General features: G+C 32.5%; 1 long non-coding RNA gene and 1 other non-coding gene across 2 annotated transcripts; both read left to right on the forward strand.

The window, feature by feature from the left end:
- The first annotated feature begins 3,005 nt into the window (after positions 1–3,005).
- Positions 3,006–3,076, forward strand: TRNAG-GCC (transfer RNA glycine (anticodon GCC)). Its single transcript has one exon. It is a non-coding gene; the product is annotated as a tRNA-Gly (tRNA).
- Positions 3,077–4,372: 1,296 nt separating this feature from the next.
- LOC149908331 (uncharacterized) lies at positions 4,373–7,767 on the forward strand. The gene is made up of 2 exons (XR_016456744.1): positions 4,373–4,780; positions 7,300–7,767. It is a non-coding gene; the product is annotated as an uncharacterized LOC149908331 (long non-coding RNA).
- The last annotated feature ends 4,927 nt before the right edge of the window (positions 7,768–12,694 follow it).

The raw sequence follows: 12,694 nt of genomic DNA on the forward strand, positions 1-12,694 counted from the left end.
CCATGCACGTTGCTTTCGATGCAGTTTCTGAACAAATAGAAATACTTGAAGGTGTTTATTTAAAAATACAAATATGGATCTGTTTCCGTTTTGTTTGTTTTTATGATAGTTTCTTCTTTACTTTGTGAACTTTGTAACAAAATTACAATAACAAAGGAAAATGCTCAGACTATCTATACTAATATTATAAAGAGGAAAGGTTTGGAATTATGTATGTATGTATGGTTTTCACGCATAAACTCACAGCATAAACTACTCGACCGATTTCAAAAATTCTTTCACCATTAGAAAGCTTCATCTTCACTGAGCAATACAGGCTATAAAACATGTACCACGGGCGAAGCCGGGGCGGACCGCTAGTATTTTATAATTATGCAGACATTCATTAGGTACACATGCACAAAATATAATATCAATTTTGTATATTTTTAATAGGGTAAACCTACCTAAGTCCTAAAATATTAATTATTTGAAAACTATTTTGCTACCCTACAAAAATTATCTATAGACAACATTAAACTATAAAACAAAAACTGCAGCCTTGTCCCTAAAAAATGATCTCCTTCAGGCAACCTACGGAGAGTGATAAATGTATACAAATGTGAGAAGGTAAGCATCAAAGGATATAGGACCTACCTTCATATAATATTAGGTATCTATACTTCATATATATATTACTAGCTGTTGCCCGCGGCTTCGCCTGCGTGGAAAAAATAAATTTACATGATACAAATTTTCATCCCCTATTTTACCCCTTTAGGGGATGAATTTTCTAAAATCCTTTCTTAGGGGACGCCTACGCGACGTTATGAGTGTTATGACATCAACCTGCATGCCAAATTTCAGCCCGATACGTCCAGTGGTTTGAGCTGTGCGTTGATAGATCACTATATCAGTCACCTTTGAGTTTTATATATGTATATAGATTTACCGCAATACCTACAGAAAAAAACTTAATCTTGAAAAGTATTCGATACTACGATTTACAATAAAATATTATATAAATCTTGGCAATCCTACAAACGTGTCAAGAGGTTAACCTTTTCATTGTGTGTTAAAATATAAATATATTGAAGCCAAAGTGTATAAAAATATGCCTGTGAAAAGATAGCGAAGGTCTACACAAGGGACCTGGCTCTTTAATAAAGCCACTGAAGATATTTCAAATATATTGTATATTTTGCAAGTCTGCTTTTTACGTAAATGTGTAATAAGTTTGCGATAAAATAATTCAACTATGTAGGTATTTTCCCACTAGAGGCCTTTATAAATTTTATTATAAACTAGCGGTCCGCCCCGGCTTCGCCCGTGGTACATATTTACGTTTTCTCTACATAAGAACCATCCTCGTACTTCAAGGAATATAATAAAAAAAGAATTATCGAAATCGGTTCAGCCGTTCTCGAGTTACCTATGCGCTTACCAACACATTTTGCGATTCATTTTTATATATAAGAAGATTGAACTTAACGAATTAGCTAAGAACAAATTATTGCGGTTTTAGAGATAAAATCATAGTAACTACGAATTATTTAGCAGGCTCATTTTTTTTAAACTATAATAAATAGATACCTAGAGGTAGAGGTATAATATTGTCTACGTATAAGCTGAAGCAACTACTGGGTCCGATTTGAAACATTAGCAAAATTTTATTTTACTAGAGCCACTACACACATTCAGTTCAAGGTTATCTGAATAAAAAAACAACATAATTTACCTACAACTTTTCCTTGCCTCTTTACGCTGCATTTACATCAAACGAACATAGAGCTAGAGCTAGAGCATTCCTTCATAATATTTAGTGTAAACGACATTAAACATTAGTGTAAACGAAAACTCGTTTCAATTTTGTTCAGTATTAGAAAATTGCATAGATTATTTTTCCGACCCAAATATCGACCAATAGAATTGCACCATTCGACATCACGTGGTACAACCTACATGGTATTATACTGATAATTTTTTGAAAAATTTCTCTGGTCGTTGACGTCAAACTGACAGGTTGAATTCAATTGTGAAATTATTGGCCGACATTTGGGACGGAAAAATAATCCCCCGAATACCACACGAGCTTCAAAATTATCTGGTATTTCCCTCAAGGTTCCCTGCAAACCAATAAAGTCGTCAAGTTTTTCAGGAAAAATCACTCGCGCTTCGCGCTCGTGATTTTTTAACCTTGACTAAAAACTTGACTCCTTCATTTGTTGCAACGAACCTATCGGAAAATACCCGATAATTTTGAAGCTCTTGTGGTATTATAAGTGAATCTTTTCGAACGCAGAGCAGTTTACACAAAATAATTTGACATATTGGTTTAGAATGAGCATTCGTTCATTTGATGTAAATGCAACGTAAGACGAGTTTAACTTTAGAAAGTGACTTTTCTTTGCAACAGAATTCAGAAATATCAAGGAGACGCATTCATCTTTTAAAATGAACCTTTTAAAGCTTAAACAAAACATCAGAATAATCAGAAGGAAGTACCTACAGTCTCAATAGTAATCACTTAGAAATCTGGATTCTATTATCTTAGTTTTTAATAAATATTCTTTCTTTTCGCCATTAGTTTTATGAAATTTTGTTTTTGTTAAGGAAGTGCCTACTAACTTTTTGTAATTTAAATCCCTACTAAAATAATCAAAAATTGGACAACATGTCTATATTTTTACAAAGAAAAATGAAAAGAAAACAAGTTCGACTAAAAGATAATAATCCTGCTAATATTATTATAAATGCGAAAGGTATGTTTGTTACGAAAAAAGGATGGTCCATTCCATCCTTTTTTCGAATGAAGGCTGGATTTAAGTGAAATTGTACTTTAATAAAAGTTATATCAGAATAATATATCATCAAAATAACACATGAAATACTTTAAACTCGAATTCGATCTTGCCTGCAGATTCGTCCGCGGGTAAAACCGCGCGGCATAGTATGTATATTGAATATACATAGAAGTTTTTAATAAACCTACTCATATTTTACATAATTTCACTTACTATCCACAAGCATCGGTGGTTCAGTGGTAGAATGCTCGCCTGCCACGCGGGCGGCCCGGGTTCGATTCCCGGCCGATGCAAACTCCTTTTTATTTTTTTAATTCATTTTTATTTTTATTCAAAATAAACATTGACCTATTATAATTTATTTGTATTATTTATAGAGATAATATATTATAATTCCTCCTATTATTTACCTAATCAATAATATTTACTTGTTTCCATCGTGAATTATTGTTATAATATTTTATAAACATCCCAAACAATTTTTGTGTCCAATTTTAAAACACTGCCATCTATGAACTTGTTTTAGTTTCGTCATGTTAGCGAATGAATAATCTTACTGGCAGTTCCTATAACACACACTAGATGTCACTGATACAAAAATGACAATTATCCTATACTGCTACTCCCCAAGAGATGTCGCTACTATATTTTAGTCGTATGGTAATTATATGTTTTAAAATAATTAAAATGAAAATAAAAATCGATTTCTTACCAAAATCTGAATTGCTTAAATGTAGGTATATAATTATATTAAAAATATGTAGCGTATATTGTTCAACCTGAAAAACAAGAACTCATCATTATTAATCTTCATACTTACTTTAACATGAAATGAATACTGAAATAATATTATAATATAAATTATGCTGTATACGCTGTATATAATTAAATTTACAATATGTAATTATTAATCTAACAATTATGTGCAGGTGTCCTTTTTTTAAGTGGAGTAATCTTGCATATTATATAATATCCCGGGGAAGAAGCAGCGGGCGTGGATTATGTCAGATTCTTACTGATTTAAAACTCACTGTGTTCCGTGGGGCCGCAGGTATTGATTGGTTGGAATTTTTCCGCGACAATGTGAAGGTGTTCTACTATTTATGTATACTGTATAGCAGTATAGCTTAACAAGATTTTTTATAAATTATTTTACCCAGAAACCACGGAAACTATCTATTGAAAAATTAATTTTGAGTTGATCATACTAGCATAAAAAATAAGATGATTGTGTCTTATTATATATAAGTAAAAAAAAATGCAACTTAGCAGCAAAATCACTTCATAGAACATAATATAATAAAACAAATTCGTTTCCCGTTGTCTGTCTGTCCGGGCTATGTATCATGTATGATAAAAATTATCACAATGCGTAATGAATTATGGATTGTTAATATATAGAGTGGTTTGCTATATAATTATGTGAAGCCCTAGCTCGCTTGAAAATTTAATTCTTTAAAACTTTGCTACCTCCTTCTAAAATTGTCTATGATCACTCTTTAAAAGGCATGTAGTTGACACAAACAACATAAAATAGAAACGACGCACGTCAGTATTTATGGTAAAAATACTTCAGAAGTGTCAAAATAACTCTCTCGATGCCAAATAACTGTTGTTTTACAATGTTTATTGTTAATTTTTCTCCGCGTAAAGCGTCGAGATCGAGTTTTTCGCGTATTATGACTACGTAGTTAAATACACCACCGGTTAAGCAAAGTGAATGTGCATTAAGTGTTCTCTAATCGTTGTATATTGTTAAAACGTAGGAATGTCAAATTGTTAATCGCTGTTTTGTGTTTGTTTTTCTCTATAAAATGGGTTAATGTTGATAATATATAGTGTTAATTGTTTGGTTTATTGATATAGTGCATTATAATCTATCGTGTTATCAATGTGTAAGTGAAAAAAGTGATAGTGTTATTATGTGTTGAGGTTAGTTTTTGTTCCCGCTTTTACCAAATTTTGGGGTTTTATACCCCGTACCAGTCGGCAGTTTGGTGAGTAATAGCAAGTAAGTTTTATGCTAAAGGAATTCCAAAAGTATCTCACACTTTAAAAGTCATTTGAAGTGTTTATTTTACTTAAAAAGTTTTTGTTTTGATTCATTTTCAAGTATATAAAGGTAGATGATACCTTCAATATAGTTGGTCTATACGTTGTTTCTCATTTAAACATAGCGATTGCAAGCCATACCATGTTTATACAAATTTTCTGTCATGGTTTTATTTAGTAGTTTTGGTCAACTTGTTATAAGTATTGTAAGTTGAAATAAAAACACTTTTATATTGACTCGAGACTCATATCACTTTGTGAATCGTGTCAAAAGGTAAGAAATTTGATAATTACACCTTATCTTAAACTATTCAATTAAAACGTTTATATTTGTAATGTTGTCGGCAAAGTATAATTATTTAGAATATGTTTAAGTATAATATTCCGGGTTATGTTTGATAAACTGCTTATGCGATAGTGTAAGTAAAAAAGAAGTGTTCTATAAATGGTATTCAGTATTATGACAGGACATTTACTAGGTTCGATCCCCGGTAAATGTTTAATATTATCGTTTATGGTCATATAATATTGTTAATATGGAACAACTGCAGTGATCTGAAGAAAATAGTAATGAAAATTGATTTTGTTGAATGAATGAATAAAGGATATAGTTTTATACCAAGTTCGATTCTTGGGTAAAATTGAAAGTATACAATGTAGAATATTATTTTAAAGTTTCAAATGAAAAATTATGTTGGGTTCAATTCCCATCTTATGATTTAAATATGGTTTGATAATTAAGTGATGTTTCCAGGTTCGAATCCTGGAAGTTACTGCTTTATAAATAAAAGTAGGTAGTAGGTTCGATTCCTACAAAAAGTATGTTTATTAAATTTTATTTTACTTTTTGCTGGGTTCAAGCCCCAGTTAAAGTTTTGATGTATAATTGGTTACAGCGGCTTCTTTAGAAATAATAAAAGTAGGTAGTGGGTTCGATTCCTACAAAAAATGTATTAAGTTTTATATATAATTACTTTTGTGCTGGGTTCAAGCCCCAGTTAAAGTTTTGATGTAATACTTGGTTACAGTGGCTTCTTTAGAAATAATAAAAGTAGGTAGTAGGTTCGATTCCTACAAAAAAAAATGTATTAAGATTTATATAATTAATTTTTTGCTGGGTTCAAGCCCCAGTTAAAGTTTTGACGTAATCGCGGTTCATATATAACCATCACAGAAAAGTCCTGGGTTCAATTCCCAGTAACGGCTAACAGACAAATATTGATCATTATCACACTGAACGATTAGTTTTACAGATTGTCGGTTTTAACAATGTTGTTGGGTTCAAATCCCAGCTCATTTAGAATGTTTAAAAATTTAAATGCAACAGGTTCGATTCCTGTAATACTAAGGTATAAGTTTTTAAAGTTTTTCTAGGATTTATATGAAGTCTTCATAGTTTGACCAGGTTCGAAGCCTGGTGAAATTTCATCTATTTCTAGCAAAGAGAGAATAAAGATGTTAAGCAGAAGAATATCTATTGTTATTAGTATAGGGTTCGATTCCCGAACTATAACTGATAAGAAACATGTTTTATTGAATGTATACTAGGTTCAATTCCTGGTAAATAAAAAAAATGTGTCTTAGTATAGTGGGTTCAAATCCTACTTAGTTTAAATGTTATGTACGAGATTAATTTGATTGGTAGCAGGTTCGATTCCTGATGATCAAAGTGTATGTGTGTGTTGTGCGAGGCAAAGATATATTGATAAGAAAACTTAAATTGACAGGAATTAAGTTAGTTTTAGTTTAAGATATTTGTATAATTACTGAGTTCTACGAAATATGAAATTATTTTCCAAGTAATGGACATTTAAGAACATTTCACAAAATATATCAAATGGTATGAATCTTTTTATGGTGTCAAAATAAAAGTTGAATAATAAAACGGTTATTTAAAAAGCTTTCATACATATAGACCAATATAATATTTAACATTGAGGATATCATTCACCGCTTTTGGAATTTCTTGTTTTTATATAATTGTTTCAAAGAAACCATAGTGCCATTACTTTTTTCGCGTATTCGTAAAAAATAAAAAAATGTTAAACAAAAAAATTTTAAGAAATTTTACAGGGAAAAAACAACTGGAGGTATATGAAAAATAAGTTTTGTTTTTTATTTCTAAACCTTTAATTAACATTTACAATCAAATCCCTAAAATCTACAAAAAATTATTGTAAAATAATGATGTTTCTTGTACTTGTGTTTTATTTAAACCCCAACTCCTGAAAAAAAAACAAATAAAGAATTACGGGATTGTGTATCATTTATTTTCCCTTCCCCATTCCTTGCCTTCTATCATTAAATTTAAGTATGTTTTTTGTTATTGAATGCAGACAAAAAGCATACTTTAATTTTTGGAAGTACGCACCATTAAAGTTAAGACTAATGTTGCATACTTCTACTAAAGGTTAAGGTGAAGGTATTTGGTACAAAAGGTAATAATATTCGGTTTTGCTCACAGTGCCTGCACAGTTCATAGCTGGTCGGACGGGGGCTGGGCTTCTCATCCTCAATGGCTTCACGTTTTACATGAAGAATCATCAAGCACACGGCAAGAAACAGTGGTACTGCTCATCCAGGGATGTCCATGGCTGCAGAGCTGACGTCATAACCTATAAAGGCTATGACGGCAGAGACTATATATCCATATTCAGAGGACGACACATACACTATCCCCCACGCCTCCGACAGTGCCACGATGGAAGGTTCATACGCGAAAAAGACTTCAGTCGAATACACAAATCGTTGTAACACAGATATTGTTATATATTATAATAATTTTATTTTATAGTAATCATGTGATGTAATAAATGTACTTATTGATGGTTATACAATGACAAGTCTTACAGATGTTTCTGATAGGGACCTGCTAGTTTAGATCGGTTAATATTGTGAATTTCATTTTTTTAGAATATATTATTCTCGTATATGTGGACGTTTTATTTGTATACGAGTTAAAGCAATTTACAAATAGATTTCTATTTTATTTTAATCGCTTGGTTTTATTACTCCTGGATTCCTATCCTAATCCTGGTAACATTTTGAATAAAAAATGCTATAAAAGTCACAAAAAATCTGGTAATTATACATTTTTTGTGACTTTGTTTACGAGTATTCAATGAATAAAGGTAGAATTCGCATTACAACTAGGTTTTGTTTCAGATTCAGAGATTTACTATCTCCCCTCGCACCGGACCGGTAGCATGGTGCTCATTTTCAAAGAGAACAAGTACTGGATAAACAACCGTTACCAGAACACGATAAACTGGACCTGCAGGGACAGGAAGCGGCTAGGGTGTAACAGCTGCGTGCAGACCACGGTCGAGGGCCGCTACATCAAACACAAGGGCTTCCACAATCACGAAGATAACTACACCAAGTATAACTTCAACGACTGATGCGATGCTTCGTCGTCGCAACTTCCAATTATCACGTCGTCAGTAGAACTGTAGCTACTGGAAATATTTTAGCAGAGGAATCCTCTGACTAATGACACTGCTAATGACAAAACTGTGACGTCTGAATGTGACTCATTTTTTCATACTACCCTCTTCCATAAGGCGTTTTCTAGAATATACGTTTGTTGTATGTTTCCATATTTCTAGACTGTTTGTTCCATATGTTTTCCATAAAAGTAGTCACAAGCCTTTCGTAAATGTGTGGTATAGATATTAATGGAAGCAATAAATAGGTGTCGTTCTCCAGTTTTAATTGATAGGTTTTAACTGTGTTGTTTGAAATGTATATTGTATCGTTCTTGCCATACTACCAAGGCTTTTAGTTTTATACTTATTGAGTATGTAGTATAGAAATATGCATAATACGCTCTCGTCAGTAATAAGTTGTAGTATATTTATTTGAATAATGGGCAATAATTATTTGTATAAAGGTCAAAGACAGTTCTTACAACGCGGTCACATTAACTTGACGCATGGGCCATGGGCAAAATGACAAAATGACATCATCGAAGCCATGCGGCATGGCTTTGATGACGTTATTTTGTATCGGTAACAGAGATGCTAACCATACTGACGATTGCCGGGCGAGCTAAGGGAATGCGGGGGGAAGCAGGCGGGTTCTGCCATTCCAGCGATGCGTCAAGTTAATGTGACCGCGTTGTACTGTAGGTACTTAATACGTGTTAATTTAAGAAAAAAAAAAATAACCGGCTGCAAAGGATTTCTACAGGGAAGCTTACATTTGATAAACAGATGTGGAAATTTGTTAGAAGGTTTTAATTTGCTCAAACATAGCATTAATTTTCCCTTTCTGGCAGAAAATTCATTCCAGTCCTCTAAATAATGGATAATTAACTAATTAATAATTGGTTTATAATTGTATGTATATTTAGATGTTTAAAAATGTATTGTCGCGTAGTTATATGGCTTAAATGAATATTTTTTATTAAGAATGAATTTGGTAGATACATTAAGTAGGACAAGTGACCATGTCAATAGCTTTTATTCTATCACTGCCTATATATGTTCTTCTAATAATGTTTTGATCTTACCTACTTATCTGAGCGTGATGTATTATTTATTCTTAAGTTAAAGTGCCAGTTTCAGCTCTCTTGCTGTTTTATTATGTACTTATATAGAGAAGAATCACACTGTTATTTCGACTTCACCTTTTTGTTTGTAAGCGTTCTAACAGACGAACGGCAAGTTGTGAACGGCAGAGGCTACTTCAGCCGTCGCCACATGTCGACGGCAGTCGTCGAAGCGACGGCGGCAGCAGTCCATACGTCGACGACTGCCGTAGACAGGTGACAACGGCTGCCGTCGACAGGTAACCGCTTGCCGTGAGTGCCGTCGACTTGCCGATCGTCTGTAATAACTCTAAGAGTCTTAAGAGAAATGTAGATATCGTATATACTATATATAATACATATTCCCAAGCACTACGCTCAAATGTATACTTATTGTAGAGTAAATTATAGTATAGACTTAATATAGTTTAACTTACTTTGCTAGTCATCCCACTTTTGATGAATATCATCCTGTGCCAAATTGAATATAAAATTATATATATATAACTTTCTATATTTCGAGTCTTATTGTTATATGGGTCATGAATATACAAATTAGAAATTATGTTTCCTTTTTGTTATTTTTTCCTTTAGTTTATGACTTTTTTCAACTCTCATTTAAACATTCAATTTTAATTTTACTTTAATTATATAGGGGGAAGTCCCCTTACGCCGGACGGCTCCTAGTGCCGGACACTCGTACTATTTAAGCCAGTATAAACATGCTCGATTCGAAATGCAAGTGAAAGGGAGAGGGATTATAAGTAAAGGGAGAGGCGCCGCGGCTCGCCAGTAACGCGCGAGGTCACGTCGCCACGACAGGAGCAAGTGTTAGTTGTTTTTGCCGGCAATCACAGCGTCACGTAAAATTCGAGGTAAATGATTCAGGCACATTTATATACAATGCATTTGCAATTGCAATTGCAATGGTTTTTAAAAATAAAAAGTAGTACATACTTTATTATTACCTGGAAACTGGTATAATATTATGAGACTTTTTAAACAATTTTGGTAGGTAGGTACACTTAATGTACGAAGTACCAGCACCGTCGACGTAGTGTCAGCACCGGACACGTCTTCGCATAGCACCGGACGGCAAACATATTGATATTTCTTGTCAGAATTTACGTTATTTATTCTAATTATTTAAGTTTGTTTTAGAGTATAGAAAAACAAAGAGAATTGAAATGGAAAAGAAGAAAAGAAAAACATCGTGGAAGAACTTACGAACTGCTATGGACAAGGTTTTGTCTAAAGAACTTAGTATACGACAAGCTGCAATGCGATATAATATCCCCAAAAGCACTTTACATGACAAAATAACTCGTAAAAAGGCGTTAAATGAAGGCGAAGCAATAAAGATGGAACCAAAGTTGGGTAGGTTCGCTAACATCTTCTGCCGCTCATGAAAAATGAGTTTCTGAAGTTAGACTAGGACTTAGCTGAAGTCATGAAGATCCCTCATCTATCCAACAAAAAGAAAGGCAGTGCTGGTAAGCATTTTTACCACGATTTCATGAAAAGACATTTCACTAAGATCACCGGAATCGATTAGCATGATGCGTGCCGTTGACTTTAACAAACCACAAGTGGATCTATTCTACGACAATGTTGAACGGCTGATGACACAGTACAAATTCATACCCTCAAGAATTTATAACTGTGATGAAACTGGTGTCAGTTACGTGCAAAAGTACCTAAAAGTTGCTGCTGAGTACCTAGACGACACAATAACAACATTAGCTCCGTTAAAAATATGTTAAAAAATAGTAATTTTTGAGCCAATAGCTGAATTCAAATGTACTGGAATCTATCCATTTGACAAACATTTATTTTATAAGCTTGACAAGTTTTGGTCCATAACTTATCGCCGTTGCTAGACGCAGCACAAAAATGAGGAGTGGCTCGAAAAAGAAAATGTGAACGTAGTAAGTGAAATTTTTACGCAATCACCATACAAAAAACTGGCAGAAAAAATGAAAATGAATGAATTTTTTGTTTTATTTACACAACCATAGCAGCCGTACAAATAAACGAGTTATAACATTTTATGCAAAGAATAAACTAAGAATAAGGAAAAATCATACAAATAAACACAAAATAAAATATGTAACCTAGTATAACTTCGTAAAAAGTATTCATACTAATGCTATTCCGTCCTTATTCCGGCTACCACCCTAGAATAAGTCTGACATAACCGAGTATAACCTATCTTTTAGTACATTGTGCTGTGTTTTATAAGTTTTAGAAGCAATTTGCAATCTAAATTTGAGATAATAGCAATGAGAGTAATACGAGAAGTAGAAAAAGTTGAGCAAATTAATAATGCGTCTGACATATTAACTAGAATAAAATTTGTATTGTTACTAACCTAGGATAAGAATATTGTTACTATAGTCCTTTTCACCTATGATGATTCCTGTGACACTTCATCGTGTTCCGAATTACGAATTTTATGTTTAAAAAGTCAAAATAATTTTAGTGCATAATATTTTTATTTTATGGCGGCATTATTACCAAAAATATAAAAATGAAACATCTTAAGCTTATATATCAAAAACAGTATTGTTTAGTTTAATATAATGAAAAATAAAATAAAATAACACAAAAATATAATACCTACGCAATTCGTGTACATGAAATGGATCGTTGAAAAATCATAGGGTTGGAAAATCATATAATCGGCGCCCATCTTGTGATCATTTGTCAATCGAGTCAATCGTCTGTACGAGTGCGTCAGCCTTGTATACAAATTGCATTTTTATATTGATATTTTACGTGGTATTCTGTTATTGTTACTAATTGTTATTGTTGACTTTTTGTTGCTGTTGTTTGCTAAGTTTCCTTAGTTAATTGTTGGCGAAATGCCGAAAAAACTAATTTTGGTACTTTATTCAAATCGATTTCATTTCCATATAGAATATTATCGATTATCGGAAACAATTGATACGATTTCAGTAACCGACATCTCTACACGTGTCAAAAATCGATGTGTCACAGAAATCATCTTAGGTGGAAAGGACTATAACAAGTGGACCAAGGATGTTCAATAAATAAATGAATTATTATAATAATTTCATTAAGTATTGACATGGAAAATTTTGTATGAAATGTCAAAACATACGAAATTATGAAAAACCCTTTTGATATTTATAATGATTTATTTATTTACGGAATGCGCCAAACCATACATACATAAAATTTATTTCTAAACTTATCACAATAATATAGTTATAAACTTTCGTTGAAAATATAAATCTTCTAAGCCTGGAGTTGTATGTTTTGTAATATATTTAATTGTGTAACTCTCTATCTCAAGGTGGGTTTA

The sequence above is a fragment of the Colias eurytheme genome, chromosome 5, assembly GCF_061535395.1.
Source record: "Colias eurytheme isolate Ceu_HAF_F1 chromosome 5, ilColEury1 Martin Lab GWU primary, whole genome shotgun sequence".
Taxonomy (NCBI): Eukaryota; Metazoa; Arthropoda; class Insecta; order Lepidoptera; family Pieridae; genus Colias; species Colias eurytheme.